The following is a 19,847-nucleotide window of genomic DNA, read 5'->3' on the forward strand; positions in this document are numbered from 1 at the left end:
GGCTGCTGAGCCTGCGCGTCCGGAGCCTGTGCTCCGCAACGGGAGAGGCCACAGCTGGGACAGGCCCGCGTACCGAAAAAAAAAAAAAAAAGCTAACTAGGTTTATTGGGGATGTTAAATTACATGGGAAGCATTGTCAAATAAGAAGTGATGGTAAACTTTCTTAGGTCATATGTGTATGACTATTCTGGAAATTGTATAAAGTTCGTAGAAATTTGTCAATACCCTCATCATCTGGTTACCATGTTAGAATGTTGTAGTCACAGAAATACCTGAATTTCCTTATCAAATGAACTTTCATCAGATCTTTAACCATGGCCATCTTTAACCATTCACAGGCAGTTACTGGTTTACTCTGATTCTTCCTGGAAAGCATTTACAATCAGCTACAGGTGAGAATGCTCCACGATGGCGTCACCTGAATAACATTGAGACCCTTCCACTGGACTGAGCAAGAGATTCCAGAATTAATGAAAAAACGGATGGATTCATAAAACTGCTAATTCAAGATCAAGCAGAATAAGGATTAATTACATGGAACTGAATGAATTAATGAAGATGACTAATTTTTAAATGCCTTTGTGTGAAACATGACTGGTTCCTTAATGGATTGTTTTCCACATTTAAGGAAATCTTTTTTCTCTTAAGCTACGTGCAACTTAGAGCAATTTGATAAAGTATGCCTTTGTGAACAAAAATGAAACAATTGCTTTTTCTCCCTATTTGATCCCTCCAGAATTCAAAAACTCTTACCGTATATTCTTATTTTTATGGCAGTATAGTTATTTGCATACGCTCAATAAGAATCTATTGTCCTGGTAACAGAATACAAAGGAAACACTGGTTATTTTACCAAGGCTTTGACTGGAATGTCATATTTGGGAATTTGGATATTTAGGAACTCGGGTTGACTTTTTTGAGCCAATAAAGCCCCTTGAAGAAATTTCTCATACTTTTCCAGGTACCAATCCCTGGTAAGGGATTCCAGCCTTACCAGGTAAGTAAGGAAGGTCACTTCCTGGTAGGGCTCACAATGTAAGGATATTTTGGGGACCTTGAGAAGAGAGGAATTTACCCAAATCCATAGGTAATACAGGCAAAGTCTGATGGTGAGTTCTTAGCTTAGCTTCCCAGTCTCTAGAGGCTTTCCAAAGTCCAAACTGAGATTCTTTATGAAAAGTTCCAGCAAAGCAGATTTCACGATTCCGATTATGTAAATAATCAGGCCAAGTTTCATAACGCTTGGCTTATACTGCAAAGAAATTAGTGTTACTTCAATTATCTTTGATAGAAATGGAGGTGACTAGACAAAAAAAATTATATTTTGATGGAAAACTATAGCACACTCTTGTGGGTATTAAATTCTAGTCCTATTCATGGTCTTTCAGGTCTTGTTACCTACTTGTACACTAGCATGGATCCTGAATTCTAGTTTCTTCCAATATCTAGCTACCTCTCTCCAAAACTATTATTTCCAATTTTTCTCTCACCCTTCTGAGTTGAAATCACTAAAAATTAAAACTGCCCTTTTTCCTGCAGCCCTGCAAGCTGAAGTTGGATAACTTGATATAAACTTCAGAGAAATCACAACAGCTCATGTTTGGACAATTTTTACAGCTGTTGTTGTGTGGGCCACTCAGAAACTTTACCAGAATAATCAACAACATTCCCAGAGACATTCAAACTCCAAACCAGGAAAATCTGTAAGATTGACACTGCTTGCCCTCACTCCTGAAGACATACTTTGAGCCTAACATCTAGAAATGCCCTCAGGACTCAAAAGCTGAATTTATAGTAGTTTGTTCTAGCCATTAACCTTTGTTTTTCTTTTGTTTCCATGGAAATGCCCAGCCCTAAGAGATTAGTTCAACTGATTATGAGACAATTTACTAACTCAGTTTCTGGACTGTGAAACTTCTTAGGCAAGTTTCAGATGGAGGAATGTTCGTGCTCAGGACACACTACCCCGAAACATGGAACCTTGGCATATTGAATATTTTAAGCTAAAGGACTTCTGAGAAAATGGCAGAAGCAGGAAGGTCACTCTGCCCTTCTCCTCTGAAACAGATCATAAAACCCTCATGTGAGAGGTGCCTTCTCTATACCTGGAGGAAAGAAAGATCCTTATCTCTGAAGTCAAAGGGACACCAAGTAGAAGCCAAACAAAAAAATCTTGCTAAGTTTCCCCCAGTTTACTGCGCTTATACCCTTTGTCCTATCATATTCCTCATGAATGTCCACTCTTCATCAAACCTAGCATAAAATATAAGGTCTGTTTTTTCAGGTCTTCATTTCCTTATGAAGACTCCCATGTCACATAAAACACATAAAAAGAGAGAGAATCATACACACACACAGAGAGAGAGAAAATGCAGTACTCAACATGAGTTGACTGGTCAGCAGATTCCTTGGTTTGGAGAATATGCTCCCACCAAATATATATCAGCATATATTACTATAGCATCTCCCTGCTCTGTCATCATCGAGAAGAGACTGAACAAAATTTGGAGCAAGATCTTGTCAAACCCTCACTTAACATTTTGATTTCATGGCTACAGCTCTCACTGTTGCCAGTTCAGAAAGCTTTCCTTTCGTCTTGTACTCAATGTGACTTTTAAATAATTTTAGCTATGTTCAGCATCACAGAAGCTGGTTTTATGGAATCCCAAAATTGCAGAATACAAAGGGGCCCTAGAGAATATGGTTTAAATTTATTATGTTGCTTTATTGGGTCAATTCTCATAGTTTTGCTGTAATCCTCAGGTCCCTTGAGATTCAATGCAGTTTTTAAGAGTGGTGATTATTTCATTTCTTATACTTGGAACTGGATTCTTTGAAATTAATTATGCAAAAAAAAACATAAGGAAAATTTATAGAAGTAAAGCATCTTGGTACTGTATGAAAACTTAAAGATCTTCTAGTCAAATTCTAACTACCCCCCCCCCGCAAAAAAAGAGGCACCAACCTCTTATTATTAGGGCTTCCCTGGTGGTGCAGTGGTTGAGAGTCCGCCTGCCGATGCAGGGGACACGGGTTCGTGCCCCAGTCCGAGAAGATCCCACATGCCACGGAGGGGCTGGACCCATGAGCCATGGCCGCTGAGCCTGCGCGTCCGGAGCCTGTGCTCCGCAACGGGAGAGGCCGCAACAGCGAGAGGCCTGCTTACCACAAAAAAAAAAAAAAAATTCTTAACCCGACACGTGAACGCTTTCGACACAACGTGTCACCCACCTGCTAATTAAACACTTCCAATCATCAGAAAGTCACTTTCAGGAGGCTGCCCCTATCATCAAACTGAGCTGGAGTCGGTCTCCTTGTGCCTTTCACTGGCTGATAGAAGTTTACAGCAGTTGTTATTTTAATCTGACCTGAATCCTCCCTCCCACACACACACCCCGCCGCACCTCACCCCTCACCTTGTCCATGACCCAAGCACACTGGGGTAGAGTCTTTTCCAAGTATTTTTCTGGTTGAGTTGACAGTGAAGAAGCTCCTTTTCTCTCTGGTTTTCTAAGCTTGATGGATGGGAGTTCAGATCACCCGGCAGCAGTAGGAGAATATGAAGTCTGTTCCAAAAGCAGGGATCAGAGTAAGAGCGGCGAGAAGGAGACAGAGAAAGAGAACACCTTGGTTCCAGGGCCCTCTCTGGCTAGCCCTGCTTCTGCCTTTCCCACAATTTAGTTACGTGAGCCCTTAAACCCTCCTGTTTGCTTAAGATACTGATATTTCAAGTTACCTTGCTGTCACACACAAACATGAGACTTGGTTGAGTAACAAGTCTAATTCATCCTCTTTCAGATAGCTCTTAAAAGCCATCATTAGAGAGATCATATTTTAGTTGTCCAAACTGGGGCAATTTTGAGAGTGAAATACAACACAACTTGCGATTATGCGGGAACAACAGCCATAAACTTGGACCGTTCCAGTGAACTTATCGTTAGCCATCCCACCCCTATTCTTTCTAGTCCACGCATCCCTGATTCCTTCACGCTTTGTTACAAATCCCCTTGCCACCCTGATAGGTATTCTGTGAATATTTGGCAATTTGTCAGTGTCTCTCTTAGAATGTGGAAGCCAGAATTGAATCCAGTGCTCAAGCTGTGGTTGACAAGGGCAGCACATTACTTGGTTTGGAGAATACACTCCCATTGATCCCACTGATGCAAACTCAAATTGAATCTCACTCTAGCTCTGGGTCTCTCTCTTGAATAGCACTTTACATTGTGCCTGGCAGGTGGTTGGCGCTTAAGGACCAATGAATACATGGCTCATTTTGAGCTGGAGGTCAGCTATAATCCATTTTGCTTTTGAGGATTCAAATATGGGACCTCTTGTTTCTCTGTGTTAAAGTTCATCTTGTTACTTTCAATCTACTATATCAGTTTATATCTCACAGTATCATCATTTCTCCCAACTTCTGTTCTTCTATGAATTTAATAAGCATATCATCTATGTATCATTATTATTGATATTAGCTAACAGTGCTTCTTTTATGCCAGTCATTGTTTTAAGCATTTTAAACTCACTTAATATTCACAATAAAATTATGAAGTGGATATTATGATTATTCTCATTTTACAGATGAAGAAATTGAGGTACAAAAAGATTAAGTAAACTCCTAAGGTCACAGAGCTAGTAAGTGAGAGAGACAGTATTCAAAACCAGACATCTGGCTCCAGAATCGGTGCTCTTCCACGCGTTTCTATTCTCATCAAATTCATTGATTGCTAAGACATGGAACAGAACAGGGCCAAGGAGAGAGACCATGGGTCTCTCTCTCTCATCCCACCAGAGCCTGGGTACACAGCAAGCACTCACTGTGTATTTCTTGTTCCATCAATTACTACTCTACCTAACTATATGATGATAAACATAAAAAGAAAACGTCATACGTTTTGCTGAAGCCCAGATACACTCTTCTAGCTTAAGTGTTTTAAGTACTTGCAAAGCATCACTTTATTAATCCGATCTAGAATTCTTTCTTGGACCAATGTCAAACTCATAGTTTTTGTCCTGTAGAATCAACCTCCCTTCCTTCCTTCCTCCTTCCATCTCTCCCTCCTTCCCCTCTTCTTTCCTCCTTCCCTCCTTCCCACCCTTCCTTCCTTCCTTCCCTACCACATCCCTCCTTCCCTTCCTCCCCTCTTTCCTTTTTTTTTTACTCTCTCTCTTTTTCTCTCATCCTCTTTCTTTTTCTCTCCCTCCTTTCTCTTCCTTACTTTCTCTCTTAAAGAGAATTGTATTTGCCTGACTCTAGTCTACTCTCCCCTGCTCCATGATTTCTTAAAGATCATAACATTTCCCTAGAAGTTCTCTCCTAGCCCAAGACTCTAATTTCCTTGGACAGAAATTTGAATTTATTTACAGATGCTAGATAATCTATAGCTTCCTCACCTGAGAAATTACAGTGCCCATCAAAAACTGCAAACCAACCAATGACCTGGACTAATTTAAAAGTCCTTCTTCTTTTGGTGAACATAATTTCACTTGGACAAATTTGTATCTCAACCTGGCCATTGTAAGAACAAGTCAAAACACAACGCAATGATACTGACCAATATGACGGGCACACAGAAAATGTACAGTGGTTACAAGGTTAATGGTTTCAAAGATAACAAGACAATTATTTGAATAACTCCAAATTTAAATATAAAAAGTGAGAAATAAGTGTAAAACACTCTGAGATACACCTGATGCTATGGCCATCCTAGATCCAAGTCCTTTTGGAGGAAGAGCATAGCAAAGTCATTTATGGAGGAGTAGCCACGGAAATTAGTTTACACAGACACAGGGCCTCAAATTGATTTGGACAATCCTGAAAGAGTTAAAAAGAACCAATATATAAATAAAAATGAAAAACATCACTCTTGACCAGCCTGTCTATTGGATGCCCAACACCCCGCCATGGGGAAGGACAGAGCAAAGTGACAAATATCGCCAGCTCGGAGAGGAGTTTTTTCACCTCTCCTCAAGGCTGAATAGAAGGAATTTAATTTGCCTGCTTGGCTCTTATGCAATGCCAGGTAACCGTAGAATAAAGAGGGCTTTGAGGGAGAAAGCCAGACTTCCCAAACACACTGCTGCAATCATATCCTCCTCTTGTCAGATGCCTGCAGACACAGCGACCAACGTGTCCCAGACTGCTTACTGCTATCACTCAGATGCATAAGGCTCTGTCTCCCATAGAGAAGGATGGGAGATATAAAGGCTCCAACCTCTCTCCTTGTGAAAACTCCACAGTGAAATTCCATCAGACAGAAGCCAGTTCTCTGCTGAGTGAATTGAGCCTTTTATCAGTCAGATTTGTATACATTATAGAAAGAGCCAAAGAAGGGAGTCACTGTACACCTCGAATATTTTTAGTTCCCCAGGATTAGTTGCTATTGGACTTAATGTGAGGGGAAGAAAAGAAAAAAACCAACTTCAGTCTTCTGTGTATATTGGTGGCTTTTTGAGGTCTCTAAGTTTTGCTGGACTTGCCTGCTTCCTTTTCAGATATACTCTGGTAGCACAAAGAGCATGCTATCTGTTTCATGTTCCAAATTTGACCCCGATTTCATTTTCATTTATTTTTCAAATAATTTACTGATGAGAGCGTGTGAGTGTGTGTGAATACATGCATGTGCACAAACTTACATTGACCTGATTTCAGTTTTGAGACTCATTCTGTTTACCAAAACAGCACAATAAAGGCATTTCAGTTGGCAGAATCAGCTGGGAAACTTTTGCAAGTCCCTCACTTTCTTCATTGACTTTAGTTATTGCTGAAGCAATTCCCTTGGGAAAAGAAACATGAAAACAAGCCAATGCATAAAATATGTGGATGCAGAGATAGAGCTAGTATTGATGTCACTAGATTTATAATAATAATTTAAAAAACCCGACTTTTTATACTTGGTGTCTTGCAGAGTTTGGGGAATAGAAATAATCCTTCTACCGTGGTATTCACTCCTATAATTATTTTAAATGTCAGTCTTACTACTTCCCCTACAACCTCCTTTCAATCATTCAACAAGTATTTATTGAGCACCTATTATGTGGCGGGCATGTACTGGGTGCTGAGGATATGACAGTGTATAAGACAGGCACGGTTCCCACCCTCCTAGCCTAGAGGATTTTCAATTAAAGAGATGATACAAGAGTCGTTACCATAAAATCCCTCGATCTAAGTTGTAGACACTAAAACTAGGGCACAATGCCATGTCTCTGGGGAAAGGAGAGGTGGTAAGGGGATAAATATCCTCCAAATAGAGTAATCTGTTCAGGAAGACATTTCTAGAAGCACTGTCTATATTACTCTCAGAGCCTGTGCGTAGAAGAGGAAGTCTTTCTTCCACCCTCCTTTCGTTCTTCCCTAAGAGGAGGTGATATTAACAGATGAATCTGATTCCAAACTTGAGGTTGGTTTACATGTACCCCTAATCCACTTTGTATACTCTCTTCCAGTTTTTATTTTGATGCTGCTGTACCAATAAACTTCATCACAGTCTACTTCTTTGAGGTACATTTTCAGGGTACTAAAGTGAACATCCAATCTCTTTAGACCTAAATGGCTTTATGGGCATACAATCTGTTCACTCACACAGGGCCCCAAGCTCAAAAAGGTCCTGGGCTTTGTTTAACTTTCTACTGTTGCTGTCTTGAAATTCTTGATACTTTTTGGACAAGGGACCCTACGTTGTCATTTTGCACTGAACTTGCAAATTATGTAGCCAGTTCTGTTTTTAGAATTAGTAGGCAACTGGTGGAAAGATTTGGACATGGTGTGGGTAGGTGGGTGGAGAGACTGCTGGGGTGCCAATTCTAAGCTCTTACCCCCCCCCCACCACTTAAGTTTACTAGAGACCCAAATTTTGGAGATGATGGCACTGGATAGTCAGTCATAGATGCTCAAGAAATAATTCATTAAGCAATTACTTTTCTAGTATTTATTTATTCAACAAAAATTTACTGAGCAAAAGTCTTGAAGATGGACCAAATAAAGCTTAAAGGTTTACCTCATTAATTGCATTTGAGCTCTTTGGCAGTATTACTCTAAAGGAGCAATGGAGAATACCTTACACATGATTATTAAATTATGTCTAACAATTTTATGTAGAAGGCAATGTTAAATATTAAACTTGGAATCAGAAAACCTGGTTTCCTATGCAGGATTTTTGTCTTATATGATCTTGTCTGGCTACTTAAGCATTTGAGGTCTCTGTTATCTTTCTATTAAAAAAAGATAATAATACTACGCTGCTGCTTGTTGAAAGGATTAAACAATATAGGTTAAAGTGCCTCTCAGAGTCTGTCTCTCAGAGTCTCTGTCTCTCAGACAGTCTCTGTCTCTCAGAGCCATTTAGTAGGCACTCAGTAAGTCATTGTGTTGGTTTGATGTACTTATAGGCCTTTCCTTAGAGATAGAAATAGAACTGCACTGTCTGAATCCACTGAGGAAAAAAGTGAGGTATTATTAACATATTAGAGGTTAAAAGATCATAATTTCTTGAATAAAAAGATTATAATTGTACTTAAAATATTTTATCTCTCCTTTATTCTTCTTCTCAACACTAACCAACATTACTACCCTTGGATTCTTCTCTTTATTACTACAACAGGATTCTTCCATTTAAATAGCACTTAAATTCTCTATACATCCAAAGATAGAAATTCTGACACAAATTTCACTCACATTCCAGGAATTTTGTTTCTGTGGTGTGTGTATGTGCACAGCCATGCACAATTAATGAGAGTTTTCAAAGTAGAATCAAGTGAACTCGGCACCACCAGTTCCCCCAAACTACTACCATCGCTCTTTCTAGAACTCAACCAGTTAAGAATTTGGGGTTTCATCTCACGCTCTTCTCAGTCCAGTGCAAATCATTCCTACATCAGAAAACAAATAATCATTATTTGCTTTAACCAGTGTCCTATTAGCCAACCCAGAACATAGATTTTTTTACTTTTTTAATTTAAAAAGCAAAATTCAATCCATTAAATTGGATTTGGTATAATTCTAAGAGGGAACGCTATCATTATATTCAATTCCCTAGTTACTTTCCTTCTGACTTTGAAATGTATACATGAAGGTATCACTGTTTTGATGAGTAACAGAAAATAAGATCTCTGTCAGATATTACAGATGACTCCTGGTTCATGGAAAGCATTAATGATAGTCTCAAGAGAAAGGGTAGTTTAGGCAACTCCAAAGTAATAGTCATGGTTATCCAAGAGCTTCTATTCAGTGTTGCTGAGAGCACATTTGATCATAATTATAGACCATAGTGACTGCTCATGAAGTAAATTTCATAAATTGTAGAAGTTCTTTAAATATTTATTATAAAATATTTGGAAGGATTTTACGGAAGGGGAAGCTGAGGTTTAGAGAATTTGAGCAACTTGCCCAGAGTTACATTTGGACCTAGAAGAACCAAGCCTAAAACCCAAGTATGTCAGACAACAAAAGTGGTGCTCTTAACTCAGAGTATTATCACCATGCCTCCCATTTTGCCATTTACCATCCGGCTCTATATCCCTGTTGACTTTCCTTCCCTAGAACTGAGAACGTAGGTAAGTGAGCTCACCTGCAAGGTTTACCACAGGCAGAAGAGCACCTGGACTGAAACTAGTTACCTAAATATTATATTCTCAACCTTGATGTTCAGATGAGATGTTTTCTAGACATCCCGACCCCTAGACCTAGCCCCATGCAGTAGTATATCACTAAAAACAGATTACTGCACATGCATACACATGCAAGCACAATCTCCTAATTTTCTTCTTAGAAATGAGAATAAGCTTTAGTTTAGACAATAAATACTTCCAAGGTACAGAAACTTTTAAACATGTAGCATCATCTTGCTATTTAAACAAATCAGTAATTTAGGAGTAAAAGTCAATGATCATCATGGAACTATCTTTGAAAATCAATTTATATTTTTCACATTCTATACTTCTAAATAAACCATTTGCAGTCAGGTTTGGCAAACATTCTTATACTCAATTTCATTCGAAGCACGTGTTCCACGTGTGAAGGATTCTTAGTTTACATGTTGATGTCAGCCAAGTTAAAACCTCCTTTGCCATCTGAATTATGTGAGAGCTTTCAAATCTAATGTGGAGTTTGCACCTTGCAGAAGGGAAAGACATTTTAATAAGCCTTATTGTATCCGCTGAAGGAAAATGAAATGAAATTTGCAGAGATATTTACTTTTTAACAAGGCTGGTGAGAAAGCTATATAGAAAGATAGATAGAACACCAAAAAGAGAACTCACTTGGATTTTGCCTTTTTTTCTCATATCTTGTTTTCCTCTCACCTCCTTTTCTCTGTCAACTTCTGCCCAGGCTGAAAGATATAAAGTCCTTTTGTATTTTTTCATGCCCATTCCCACAGCTTTTGCTTCTTTCTAGGAAGTAAAAAGAGGTCAAGACAGAAGACAGCAGAACACACTGGTTACTATGCCACACACACCAGAAAATCCCCAAGAAAACATTCAAGGCTCTATCCAAATTCCCACTGAAAGAGAGAAGAGGGTCAGGCCTGTGGTTATTTAAACTGGGCATCTCTGAATCAAAATAACTTCCTAACCCTTTTACTACCTTATGCTAGCTCACCCCTTTCAAAAATCTATAAAATTAGTTTCCTGGATTCAATAGGTCACTTCGTTTAAGCTTCTGTTCAAATGTCACACCTCAGGGTGGCCTTTGCAAAACACACTCTCCTTGATCCCACACCCTCGATCCCATTTTCTTAATAACAATGATCACTACCTGACATTTTACAATATGTTTCCTGATCATTTATTTGTTGTTTACTTCTCCTTCTGGAATGTAGGCATTGTGAGGGTAGATTTCTCTAACTGACCACCATACGTCCAACGCCTGGAACAGTACCCACGCGTGATAGGAACTCACTAAATATTTGTTGAATTAATGAAGTACCTGTGAAAACAAGCTGGACCGTATGGAGCTGGCAGAAGTATACTGACACGTTGGTTTCTGATGTCATTTCTTCTCACATAATTCCGCCTGAAGGAAACCTTTTCAGGAAGGCAATCTCGAGTCCAAGTTTCTTCCACGTCTTTCTTCTGTTCTCTGTGTAGTCAGCCCAAAGGATATTTGAGTTCAATTTGCAGAGAAATGCTATAGATAGAAATGATAATGTCCCCTCAACTTAAAAGAGCTGAGCACGTTTTGAAAGCGTTTTATGAACTGGAAACCTTTCTATGAGGTATTTCACTACAGCCCCATGAAACCTGACAGCCTGCTGGAATTTCATCCTGTTAAATCTGGCAGTGTTTCCTTCCTCATGTAATGAGTTCATGTTTTCATTTAAGTTCATACCCAGATACAAATCAGTGTCACTGCCACAGGCAACGATTCACAGAATTCCCAAGTACTTGGGGCTGAGGGACTCAGGGTTTAGAAGCACAGATGCCAAATTCTCCTCTTCACATGGGGGCTCTGTGGCATTGACTGTCTTCTGCCCGCCTCGGTGCCAGGTCCCGGGGAGGCCATTGGCTAAGTGGGCTTCTGGCTTCTATCTCAATGCAAGCTAGTCCTCTCAAGCCTCTCTGGATTTCCTGTGGTGATCCCTCTTTGCATCCCTCTGAGAAAGAAACAATAATCACGATTTTTTTTGTCTCCAGGAGGAGAGTTCAAGAGCACAAGTGGTTTTAGTTAGGGATTCAATAAACACTTTGGCAGGAATGAGGAAAGCAGTGTACAAAAGACCTAGTTTTTCTTCCAGTTCTAGTTTAAGGTGGATATTTTCACGTGAGGCAAATTGGGCATCGTCGATACGATGAGGGACCACCTCTGTCCTTGGCTGATACACTAGGTAACTAAAATCTAATCCCTAGTCAAAGGCTATTTCTTCAAGTGCCATTAGCGATAAATGATGGTTATTGCAGCAAAGATGGTAACAATGACAGGGAAAGCACCCAGTGTATGAAAGTTCTGTCCTGCCAGTGGGGAACTTGTCCCGATTTGCACTGACTTCATGACTTCCTGCAGGCAAACACCTGGAGACTCTTTCCTAGAGGTACTGCTGAGCACAGGACAGTGCCATCAGGGTGTCTTCACCACTTAGAGGGGTGGGATAGGGAGGGTGGGAGGGACATGCAAGAGGCAGGGGATAGGAGGATATATGTATATGTATAGCTGTTTCACTCTGTTATAAAGCAGAAACTAGCACACTACTGTAAAGCAATTATACTCCAATAAAGATGTTAAAAAAAAAAAAGCAATACAGCCAGCTCTCCCCTTTCCCAAGCCGAGTTCTCAGACCGCTAGGAGCTGATTTGGAGGAGACGAGGTTGAAAAATAAAAGGATAGTTAGAAGAAAGTTTAAAAAAGAATCCATTTGTCTTCTTTGTGTTCAAAGAGAGCAAGCTAATTTATACACTCACATTCATATTTTACTAGTTTTTTTGTCCAGCACTAAATTTGTAACTCTGAACTTTCCTTACCACAGGATTGAAGCTGTACTATTAGGAACCCCAAATTTCAATACTGATAATCCCATCACTGTTCTTGATTCAAGGAGAGGCAGACACAGAGCCCACCCTGAGCCAAGGGTTTACATCCCTCTCTGAGCTCTGTCCTTGGGACCCCTCCAGTAGATAGATGGCTGCATTGTGGCTTGGGCCATATTTTCTTTGTCTGCACCATTTATTTAGATGCCTAGTGATGACTGACAAAACTTGCTCTATAAAACAACAGTTATTTTTCTACTCTCCCTTTAGGGAATTCTTATAAATTCGAATTTGGCTTCACTACCTAGAGATCAATATGCCACAATTCTTGTCTAAAACTGCATGCTTTCCAGATTGTCCCATAACAAGCTAAAATATATACACATATATTCCTTTTAATCTGACAGCTTTGTATCAATGTGATTCATTTATTAATCAATTAATGCGTTCATTCAACAATTATTTTATTGAACACCTACTAATTCCAGGCATTGCACTAGAAGCTGGACACCGCGACAAAGCATAAATAATACAAGTTCTTTGGTGTGTATTAAAAATCCGGGGCTAATATGGGAAATAATCAGTCGTTAAAGTAAACTGGACATAATGCAGGAGAAAATATATGAAAAAGCCACTGCAGACCCTAAGGCATGTGGTTTAAGGCATATTCTCTATGTTACAGATTCTATTTTGCTTATTCAAATAATTCTTGGAATTTTGAAGGGTTACATTTAAGTTGTCCTATCTCAACCCAACATTCAGGTAGTGGGTCCCTTTTTTAAAACTGTGTTTTATCAGGAGTTTTGATCTGGTGTGACATCAGTGTGCCTGTCACAAGAAACTCTTTTAAGTCCAAGGAGATAAACTATTGTCTCCATTAACAAGGTCACACCTACAGAGACACTGGGTTTTCCCTTGGGGCATTGGAAGGTGTTAAGTTCACAACCCACAACCTGGGGCTTCAGTTGAACAAACTGAATAGTGGATTCAGACAGCTGCAGAAATGGAAAAGAACCCATCACCCTGTGGAGAGCCACGACAGAAACCACAGAATTTTCTCCTGCAACCTTCCAGACTGTTCAGATAGGCACTCAGTGATTTCAAGAAAGAATATGAGAGGGAAGACGGGGATAGATCTTAGCATGAGCTGTGAGGGGAACCACACCAAGGGAGGGAACGGCTGATGCCCAGTTGTCAGTAGAAAAGGAGGGTGACGCTCTTACAGAGCTAGAAGAGGTCAATAAATCACTACCCTTATCTTGTGAACAGAGCCTGTGACTTCAAAAATTAGCTCATTTATTCTGCACAATTAAATTTATTGAAGTGTGACAGAAAAGTTTAGCAGCCAGTGGAGCATAAAGCCGCCAACAGCCGAGGCGAGCATCTGAGTGAATGACACAATTAGTTGATTTTCATTTTATTTATCAATATAATTATTGAATTGTATTTATCCTTTTTCACAGATTTCTACAATTATTACCGCTTGGGCCTCTAGGGAAAGAATTAGTCCAAATTTTCAGTTCAAGTTAATGTGATTATGGAGCTGCTAATAAAAGGAAAGTTCTCTAAAGTGCTACACAATCTTGTATTCAATGTCACTCCCATCATCGGGCTTAGAAATTCAGTCCCCTTTCATAAGAATGTGGTAAATTGAATTTAAATTTGTGAATGTGACAGATTCCCTAGGTGGGGACTGAACTGGGGATGGCCAGTGCCCGCCCTCAGGAGAGGGGCTTTAAAGCAGCTAGAGGTTTGTCTTGTATTGAAAATTGGAGATTACAACACATTTTTTTTTTTTTTTTGGTTTTGAAAATGATGAAAAAAGGAATCCTGGAATTATTTTCAGCCTTAATGAGGTTTGGGAAAGAAAGAAGACTAGATGGGAATGCTTGCTTTTTTATCTTCCCCTTTTCACTACCTGGCATTCCGCCGTATCCCTGAGAAAGCCTGTCACAAAGATAGAACAAATAAAAGTAAGACAGTATTCGTATTCCAGAGGGAGATGGAGAGCGGCCTGCCGCACAGTTTCTGGGAGACTAGTTTATCCCCCTGAAGCAGCAGCATCTGAATACACCAGCTGTCTGGGTCTGAATAGTCTTCTCCCCATGAATCAAAAGACTTATAGGTGCCGATGTACACACTTCCTGCAAGGTCTGAAAAATGACCCATTTCCCACAGGGAACTCAATCTCATTCATCACCCACAGGCCTCTCAGTTAAATATTTTTTATCTTCGGCATTTGAGAGATGCTTAGTTTCTCTGTTAAGGTGGAGTGGAGGTAACTCAGGTTCAACTTTTACTACACCCAACCAGGTACACAGTTCCAAAGAAATCTATTAAAGCAGTTATCTTTAGGCTTAGAATCTGTAAGGATGTGGGTCTCGTTACAATGAAGATTCCCAAATTCCTCCAAGAGAGGAATTTGTTACTCATTTTTAAATGAATAAGAGACTCCTTTGGCCATGGCCTCGAATCAACTTCAAGAAGTCTTGAAAGTGTAAAGTAAATCATGTACTTGAATAGTGACGGCCCCTCCAAAGAGCAGCAGTCCTGTTCTCCATGAAACCTGGGGAACTGCTGACTCGCAGGTGAAGACGAGAACACCAAATTTTGACCCCGATATGGGCAGCTAACATGCAAGCTAAAGCAAGATTATCACTGCCACATTTTCATGAGTTACCATTTATCCAGTTATTATTAATATTTGATAATACTCAGAGTTAAGAGCTAACATTTACTGTGTCCATTATGACTTAAAATAATTCTGTATTCCTCTTTTGCTTCCACTCTCGTATTTAATCTAATAGCAAGACCGGTCTACTCTGCATCCAAAATATATCTCAAAACCATCTACTTCTTTCCATATCCATTAGTTTAAGTCCTTAATTCCTCACCTGGGAGGTCAGAGTAGCTGCAGCAGAATGCGTGGGAGGCAGCTGGAAGTTCAAATCTGTGCGATAGCCAAGGACCAGGTTAAGTAGGGCCTTGTAAGCCTTCAACTTTGGATTTTATTCTAAATATGATGGGAAGTCACTCAAGTGTTGAGATGTCATGATCATCAAGATCTGACTCACCCTTTTAAAAGATTCATTCTGACAGCTCAATGGAATATAAGCTGTAAGAATGTATATAAAAATAAGTCCATTGTGAGATTAAATTCTGAAGTCACAGGACAGGATTTTCGAAAGGTACCCTAGCCCATTGTTAATTGCAAAATAAACATATATCCAAAGGGAGTGAGGAAGAGGTCTTCTTCTTTTGCAATTCTTTTGCAATTCATGGGCTACTTCTGACATGATTCTACCTAATCTTTATGCTATAATAATGCAATTTTTGATACATACTTTGAATTATATTTCCAATGATCACAAAGGTTTAGTTATCTTTTCTCTCCCTGTATTTTTTGAGAGAGTCTAGCAATGAGCTGCATAGTTAGATAAGATGGAATAACCACATAATTTGTGGGAGGACATTAAGTTAACCCCACAGAGTTTGTGGTAGACATCTATCATCATAAACTCCTATCATCCTAGGCTACCAAGGCAGAAGTTTTCATTAGTGGCAGGCCACTCACTTTCCAATCCATCCATTTTTTTAAAAACTGAGGGAGCTGGGAGAGGAAAGAGGAGCATAGACTATTCACAGGTCATTGGAGGAAGGCTCGACTCTCTTCTGTGATGACTGGACCTCGTCATAAGAGGACAGGGGCTAAAATTACACACAGATGGAATAAATGGGCCTCTCTTAAATAAAAATAGAGAAGATCAAATATTTCACTTCAAGTTAAAAGAGCAGAAGAAGATAACGGAGTCTACAATTCTATTTTGTAGTGACCCAGTTGTACCGATGACCCGGGGCTCCGTGTCAATTTACAAGTGTGCACAAATTTCAAACACAGCTTTCCAGCTGTACATGGACAAGTTAAATAAACCCTAACAGTCCTATTTTGAATGTAGCATTTCCCTGAAAGTTTTGCTTCTGTGGCAGACACTTTAGACCTTGAGGTTGTTCTTGGTTAGCTTCCAATTCAAACTCTTAATAATACACAAGACCAAATGTATATGTTGAAATATCCAAGAAATTGCCATTTTCTTTTGAGTTGGATTTCCTGGAAATCTCTCATGGATTTTAATGCATGTGCTATAAATGCACCAGCTTTTGCGTATTGTTAGGACAACTGCTTAAGCCCTGGGCTGCTATCTTTCTCCAAAGGATAGGTTATGGCCATATATATTAAGACACAACTCCTTTTAACCTTCTTAGATTCCCTCAGTACTGGATTTTAATAAAACACCACACCATGGGGTGCAGTATCAGCTTCTAGAGAAGTGGTGCAAGGCCCAGATGACACAGCCTAGAAGACAGAGTTAGCTCCTCATGGGGTAGAACCTGGCCAGTTGGAAATGGAAGATAGGAGAGAGCCGGACAAATAAGTTTCCCCTTCTTTTTGTGAGTTATTCTGGGGTGAAGTTTCTTTGCATAAACCTTCTAGAATATCCCCATGTACAAAATTAATGATGCTACTAAGTAATCTGCTATGGCTTGTTATAAAGTGATAATACATTGCTTCCGTTTCACCTTGCTTTCCTTATCTTTTGCTCTCACCTTCACTGCCCTGGACATGTACCTCCAAGGAAAGTGTTAGCATCAGTTCCTTGTCTCAGGATCTGTCTTTTAGAGAACTCAAGCTAAGACACAAAGTTTTCTATAGATGTGGAGGAGGAAGGGAGCCCAACCAGCTTGCCGCAGCCATTAGGATCCTTAGCTCCGAGTGAGCATCAGAGTGACTCGTTTATTAATAATGCAGTCCCTCTCACCACCTCCTCTGCTCAAGCCAACCTGAGACCTACTCGGTTTCTAAAGGTGGGGCACTCACAGACTGAAAAATCTCCTCCAGTAATTCTGATGTGATCATAGGTTGCCTTCAGTCTAGAGAACCAATACTACTCAGACCTCTGAAAAATTAAGGAAAATAGGAATGGGGACTAAGGAGTCCAGGAGACTGTTACATTCTTTCCCCACTAGAACCAGTCAGCTAGACAGGCTTTAGAAGTTTAGACTGAAACGCAAATATACCTAAGAGAACAACATATACCCTTCACAGAGTAATATACCATGTCAAAAATGTAATAAAACTAAAAAGTTAATTAATCTCATTTGCCTTTCTGACTAGAGAAACCCAGAGAAGTGGCTTCCTAAATATGACTTACATGCTTAGTAACAGACTTGAAACTAGAGGCTGCCTCACTATTTTTCAGGCTAAGTTCCCACTCTACTCCCCACTAGGATGACAAGTCTGGGATAAGAGATGGGTTGCCATAAAAGCTTGAGTTGAAGAAGGAGTAAGGTCAGAATGGAGAAAACTGGCAGCAAAATGGAGGATGAGACCCTTCCAAAGCTACACTTTTCTTATGTCATCTTTGGGTCTGGAGTTGGCTTGAATGTCACATCTCCTTAGTAGAGCCAGGTGACCGCCACACTCCTGGGCTTAATTTGACCTCTGACGCACGAGTTGTAGACCTCTCATAAGGAGAGAAAGACTGAATAACAGCAAACATTTATTTTTATCTCACTATCTACGGGACCAAGAAGAAGAAAGTTGGGTAACTTTTATGTGTCTAGGTTTCTTCTTTTGTGAGCTGTAGAGCAAAAACTGGAACTTTGATATAATAGATTTCACTAAGAACAAAATCTGGCATTAGATAAATTCATTCACCTTGGAGATTAAGATGAAATATTTTTCACAGAGTTCATCGTATCAGCAAGACTCTATTAGAATATATAGCTATCTATTTGAGGGTATTAAAAGAGTAAGGGTTAATGAGAATCCAAGAAATAGCTTGAGCATCAGGAAACAACATGGAATTACGTACGATACATAATGCGATTGCATGCCCACTATGCCATATCTACCGTTCTACACATTTCATATGCTTTCGATCATTTAATCACTGATACAATCCTATGATGAAGGTATTATTATCCTAATTTTGTAGATGAAGAATAAAGGTAGGTTGGGTAGTTAAGAAGTTAAGGAGTTGGATTTGGGATTCAGCTCCAACTCCAAAGTCCATTTTCTTCCTTTTATACTGTAAGGACTATGGGGTTATTTTAAATGTGAGATACATTTTTTTAATTTTAATTTTTTGGCCGCACTGCACAGCATGCTGGATCTTAGTTCCCCAACCAGGGATTGAACCCGCGCCCCCTGCAGTGGAAGCGCAGAGTCCTAACCAGTGGGCTGCCAGGGAAGTCCAAATGTGAGATAAATTTTGACAACTTAAGTTACATATAAAATGGTATAATTAAGTAAATTCCTTAATTTAGAGATCTGGAAAAAGAGGTTTGTTTTTTGTTTTTCTTTGGTTTTGTTTGGTTTTGATTTTTGCAGACTATCACATAGATGGTAGATTTGCTCCTCATGTAGGAAAAAAAATAACTGGGGATGCATTCAGTCTTCTTAGAGTCATTTTCAGTTGCTTTTCCTGGCCAACTATAATACACAACCATAAATGGCTGTTATCCTTGTCCCACTAAAACTAGCTTTGTTTGAGTCTTGTCATGAAAAAGCCATTAGACATGAATTAGGCAAAGTAAGTAGAACACAGATCATTTAAAAATGAAGAGACTTCTTCCTCCACCAAGAAGCTGTGCAACAGATGTGACATGGTCACCAGTTCCAAAGCACATCGATCACAGAGCAGTTATTAGAGAGTAGTCTGAAGCACATGTTCCATTATTAATCGGTGTTTAGGGGAAGAGCTTTCTCTATGCTCAGTCCCACTCTCTTCTCTACGGCATCAATTACAATGAACTATCACCTCCCCTTAGTAGTTCTCCCCACTGATGTTACAATATCCTGGCTTTATCAGTGACTGTCTTCCAATATCTTTTACCCAAACAAAATACACCAAAAGATACAAAAATAAATTGTTTTGTGTGTTTTAGTCAAACTTTACTGCTAATAATATAACAACTAAAACTTACTGAGCACTTAAGTGTGAACAGGCACATTACATACATTTCCTTCGTCAAATTGCTCAGTAATCTATGCATTTGCCATACATGACTTTTCTTTCTCTTCCCCTCCCCTCCATTCATTTCTCCTTCCCTCTCTTCCTCCTTCTTCCCTTTCTCTTAAAAATGTTGAAACTGAGCCCCACCAAGTTAGTTTTTCTGTATTTGATGACACATGCACATGTAGGAATCATGCCTGCCTGATTTCTACCCCAGCTCCTTGTCACTATAAGAGAACATCCAAAGGGGGCTGGGTAGAATACATACGGCTGTGGTTCAAAGAAAACGGATTCATTTGGCTACTTGGAGGGTGATGGTGGTGGTAATTCTGTATTCTATGTTCCAGAAATAATTGACCTGACTTTAGTTTT

At 39.6% G+C, this 19,847-nt stretch overlaps 1 long non-coding RNA gene across 1 annotated transcript in view; it reads right to left on the reverse strand.

Annotated features, from left to right (window-relative positions):
* Positions 1-10,298: 10,298 nt before the first annotated feature.
* The window catches only part of LOC307193497, an 87,239-nt gene continuing 77,690 nt past the window's right edge, over positions 10,299-19,847 (reverse strand). Inside the window, exons 3-4 of the long non-coding RNA XR_013830340.1 lie at positions 10,925-11,125; positions 10,299-10,389 (exon numbers count right to left, since the gene is read on the reverse strand). This is a non-coding gene — a long non-coding RNA (uncharacterized lncRNA). The remainder of the gene's footprint in view (positions 10,390-10,924; positions 11,126-19,847) is intronic.

Source organism: Stenella coeruleoalba, assembly GCF_951394435.1.
Source record: "Stenella coeruleoalba genome assembly, chromosome: 10".
Taxonomy (NCBI): domain Eukaryota; kingdom Metazoa; phylum Chordata; class Mammalia; order Artiodactyla; family Delphinidae; genus Stenella; species Stenella coeruleoalba.